General features: G+C 34.5%; 1 long non-coding RNA gene across 1 annotated transcript; it reads right to left on the bottom strand.

Moving 5' to 3' along the window:
* Window positions 1-219: 219 nt before the first annotated feature.
* On the bottom strand, window positions 220-947 carry LOC121860219. Its single transcript, XR_006087839.1, has 3 exons — window positions 907-947; window positions 523-609; window positions 220-293 (listed from the first exon to the last, which is right to left on the bottom strand). It is a non-coding gene; the product is annotated as an uncharacterized LOC121860219 (long non-coding RNA).
* Between the last annotated feature and the right edge of the window lie 4,516 nt (window positions 948-5,463).

Genomic DNA, 5,463 nt, shown 5'->3' with positions numbered 1-5,463 from the left:
CCTCCAACTTACACTATTAACAGCACCCTCCATCTATCACCACTATTTGGGTCAGGTATGTCGTCACTACAACACGCCCCACACTGCCCTCAACACCTCCAACACCCTCCAACACCTCCAACACACTATTAACAGCACCACTCCATCTATCACCACTATTTGGGTCAGGTATGTCGGCCACTACAATACACGCCCCACAGCTGCCCTCCAAACACGTTCGCGACCCCGTCATGGCTGGCCATGGAGGTACTTCTGCAGGGTAGTTGTGGCCGTCACCTCCCCACCTGCACCCACTGTTGGGGAGGAGAGAGAATTGGAGGGTGACTGGTGAGTGAGTTCCTGGGGTGATTACAATTATCGGGGTGATTATTTAAGATATTGGGGGTGATTATTTCAGTTACTGGGGGGTTAAATTTACTGGGGTGATTAATGGGGAGTTTACTAGTACTGGGGAGATTATTTAAATTACTGGGGTGAAATTTGACTTCATTTCTTAAGTGATAGTGACTCGAGTCTACTCACCTTCATGGGCTTCCCCGTTGATGGTGAAATTGATAGTGTCACTCATTGTCGTGATGGTGACGCAAGGTTACCACTCTCTAGTTTGTCCTAGTAAAAAAAATAGATTAGTTCGTCCGAGTATTTGACTAGATCGTCCTGGGATAAATAAATGGTTGACTAGATCGTCCTGGTAAAATTTGTTGACTAGATCGTCCTGGGATAAATAAATGGTTGACTAGATCGTCCTGGTAATAAAAAAAATACTAACTAATTCATCCTGGAAGAAAAAATAAGAAATAAACTAATGATATTTAACAAAAAGAAGTAGAATAATGACTAATTAACATCATTATAATAGAAAATATTAACAAAAACTAATAATAAATAACACAATTCTTAACTTACCAGCGAGCAGTAACTCCCACCTCGACTGCTTAACACACACTGACTAATACAATGGCTGCCTCTCCTATATATACACTCACCTATGACGTAGATTATCAACGTCAAGTCATTGTTATTTTACGATTAATTCAACTGATAATTAATTGTGGTTTACGTGGTTAAATATGTAATTATTTTGGGCGTTGTTATGATAAGGGGTTCAGGGGGGTTCAGGGGGAGGGGAGGTCACAGGGGAATTACAGGGGGAGGCAGAGTTCATGGAGAGGGGTTCCTAACAATGTAGTTCTGGGTTCTAATCTGTTTGTTTATCTGACCCATGTGTGTGTGTGTGTGTGTGTGTGTGTGTGTGTGTGTGTGTGTGTGTGTGTGTGTGTGTGTGAATAATAATAATAATAATAATTAACGGTTTATTGAAAAGCTTGGCAAGGGCTGAAAATATACAGTTACATATTTGGGAATGGGTTTTGAATTACAAATAATATACAGTGACACAAATAAGACATATAATAACAGATGGGATCAGCTCAAACTTCAGTTCATTTCAACATAGTGATGCAGTGTAGGGAGCAGTGTTATTTTACTGGGAGTGAATACTGATTTATTACATGTTATTGATAATTTTACAATGGTTGGGACTGAGGCTGTTCTTATAGCGATCAGTTCGTGCACGTATGGGCTGGATGCGGTTGTGTGTCGAACAACAATTCTCGGACAGGATCTCAGGTGGTAGTAGGGGCCGGTGTCGGGGATGGTGATAAGCTTCTGTGTGTGTGTGTGTGTGTGTGTGTGTGTGTGTGTGTGTGTGTGTGTGTGTATAAAATTCCTTATCAGCACCATGTAAGCAGAGACACGACACTCCCTACCGATCGTGACTAATCTGCCAGTGACGAAAGAGCTACCCATCTGACCCCTCTATCAGCTAGGGGGTACGTCAGGTCAGTGCTGGATGAGTTTGGGAAGGTCATAAGGTCATATCCTCAAAAGGTTAACGAGGTAATGGTGTCTTGGGAGGTCATTTGAGGTTATTTAAGGTCATGTGAGGTAAGGGACGATGGTTTGGCTGGTGGAGATGTTGTGTGGGAATTCTGTCTTGAGGGAATGTCAATTTTCAGTGGTATAAACCTTCTTTTGTTTATATTATAGGGACGAGATTCAGTGGGATTGATACAGAGTCGAATTTTCAGTGGTATTGAGATCTGGCTTGAGAAAAACGACAATTTTCAGTGGTATAAAGCTCCCTCATATACATTATAGGGACAAGATTCAGTGGGAATGATAAAGAGTCGAATTTTCAGTGGTATTGAGATCTGGCGAAAAAACGACAATTTTCAGTGGTATAGATCTCCCTTTGTTTACATTATGGGGGACAAAGTTCAGTGGGATAGAAAGACGTATGAATCTTCAGTGGCATTGAGGACCCTTTGTTTATGTATGTCGTGGTCATAAGTTTTATGAAAGATATATTTAAATAAAGACATTGTACTTGGTTTATGTGTGGTGATGAGAGAGAGAGAGAGATAGAGAGGAGACTGAGTGACACAATGAAATAGAGAAAATGAAAGTGAGAGAATGAAAAAGAGAGAGAGAGAGAAGAAAAGAGATTGAAAGAAAGTGAAATAAATTGAGAAAAATATAAAAACACAATTAAACGAGACGAAACATTATCTATCTATCCAAAACAAACACCCGAGTAAACAAACACCCTTAGATAAATTAACTTAAACATCTAATTAAAAAAAACACTCAATAGGCGACCTGATTAAATATTATCTACATTCTCTCAACAGGTGAGGTAAAAAACAGGTGGTGTATTCTCTCAAATGGAGGGAATGTAGGGAAATGGGATATGACCGTAGGAGCCAACTTAGGTGTCGGCTGTTCTACTTACACTGATCTTTTACGCGGGAAAAACAAGTGACAGTCGACCTTGTGAGCTACGGGCTTAAATGTTTACTATTATTTTGGTTAGGTTAGGTTGTTAGGTTTTACGTCTCTATGATAGTTTAAGTGATTCAATTAGATACGTTCTCACATCACCAGTTAGGAGGAAAATTTCAACTAGGAATCTTTGAGAACGTGAGAACTTAATACAACTCTTTCTGGGCTAATAATCTCTAAAAACAACTATAACTACTCAACTACTTCATTCCCTGCATGAAATTACCCAATAAATATATCTTAATACGATAAATTCAATAATAACTATAGATATTGAGAAATGGCATTATCCATCTTGTTTAGCTATCGGAACACCCAATTAAAAGTCAATTAAATCATTAAATATCTCAAACATCATAATTCCTGAAATTTATCATGTTATTTATCAATTATATCATTATTCTGGGGATGATATAAGAGCAACAGGATATAATAACATGATGGGGTTTATAGTTAAATTGGCTTAAATCTCACGTTTGATGGTTGCCTCCTCCGGCCTTCCCCCAGACAAGATGGCCGCCATAGCATTCGTGATTGCACATAAACAAAAAATATAATAACTTACAAATGAAAGTGGTAAATAACCTTGAGAAATAACTACCGTATTTTTTGTATTAACTGTAATTTTAAACTGTAAATACCCTAAGGAATTGTGTTTTTGTTATTTTTTTTTAGAGATTGACGTTCGTGATTTAAATAAATATAAGAAAAATTAAATAGCAATATTTTAAGGTGTGTGTGTGTGTGTGTATGTGTATGTTTGTGTCTATGTACATGCTTACATATGTGTGCGTATACAAATGTGTACGCATGTATGTAAATCACTATAATGCATGTACGTATATTCCTTGAATGTACGTATTTGTGTACGTACATGGGTGAGTGTATACAGTTCTTGAGAGGATGACACACACACACATGTACACACGGTCATATAGCATACACACACGAGAGAAAGTATCCTTGACGTCCTTAGAAAAACCACCCTCTCCAAGCACCCCACCAACAACTGTCAACATCTAAACCCCTCACAGCCTTAAACCTAAACCCTCCAGCTATACTAAACCTTCCCGCACTAAAACAAACCCACATCTGCGCAATAAGACCCACGGGGCGCGCATTGAGGAAGTGTACTCCTCGTGAGAAAGATTTTAAGACAATTTAAGTGATGATCTTTCCACCATTACGGTGTTCATCCTAGGGTTACAACACAAGGACGCTGCCACCGCCGTAAGCTAAATGCGTTATCGTACTCTTCTTAGCTGCCAGACGTACGAACATATATCCAAAATTAATATATAAGTTTTATATATGTTTTATTTAATTTGGTAAATATATAACGTGGAAATAATGATTAATTTTATATTTTATTTTGCAATTATGTTCATCTTTTAGTCTCTCTCTCTCTCTCTCAGGTAAGCTAGTGACAACCGCCTAGTTACACCACAAGTCACGCTCAGCAGCAGTTATCATAGGTGGGTGTTGTAGGTAGTGGGGTATAGTGATTAGATAAGGGTTTGTTTGTCTGTCATATTCTGTTTCAGCTCAGTTTATCACTTTAGGTCAGTGTTATTTATGATAATGATGATAATAATAATAATAATGATAATAAACTCATTATTTGTTCCTTTTCTATTTTCTTTCTATTCCCTCTATATATCTTCATTTTCTCTAGTTACCAGTTTATCATCAATTATTACGCGCTAAAAAAAACCAACACTGAAAATGAGCTGAAGAAAATTCGCGCCAAAAAAAAAATAAATAATGTTCGCGCCAAAAGATAAATAATGTTCGCGCCAAAAAAAATAAATAATGTTCGCGCCAAAAATAAATAATGTTCGCGCCAAAAAAAAATAAATAATGTTCGCGCCAAAAAAACGTAAACAAAGTCGACTCATCAGCTGACCGGTTTTGGCGGGAAGAATCGGCGAGGAATACATGACTAAACACAATTCCTTATTCAACTCTTTCTTTGTGTTCGTTGTCTCTGTCTCTGTTGCTTTGTATCGAGTTTATTTTTAATTTCTTTATTTTTTTTATTATTTGGTGTAATATTGAAAGGCATTTAATTGCAGATCGATACTTAGTGGAAAGTTAATTGTTATTATTATTATTATTATTAATGTTGTTATTATTGTTGCTACTGTTATTATTATTATTATTATTATTATTATTATTATTATTATTATTATTATTATTATTATTATTATTATTATTATTATTATTATTATTATTATTATTATTATTATTATTATTATTGTTGTTGTTGTTATTATTATTATTATTAAGTATTATTATTATTGTTATTATTATTATTATTATTATTATTATTATTATTATTATTATTGCTATTATTATTATTATTGTTGTTATTATTATTATTATTATTATTATTATTATTGTTATTATTATTATTATTATTATTATTATTATTATTGTTATTATTATTAATATTATTATTATTATTATTATTATTATTATTATTATTATTGTTATTATTATTATTATTATTATTATTATTATTATTATTATTATTGTTATTATTGTATTATTATTATTATTATTATTATTATTATTATTATTATTATTATTATTATTGTTATTATTAGTTTATTATTA

This window comes from Homarus americanus, unplaced genomic scaffold, assembly GCF_018991925.1.
Source record: "Homarus americanus isolate GMGI-L3 unplaced genomic scaffold, GMGI_Hamer_2.0 scaffold46156, whole genome shotgun sequence".
NCBI classification, from domain to species: domain Eukaryota; kingdom Metazoa; phylum Arthropoda; class Malacostraca; order Decapoda; family Nephropidae; genus Homarus; species Homarus americanus.
Note: the sequence above shows the minus strand (reverse complement) of the source record. Positions and strands in the feature narration are given on the sequence as shown.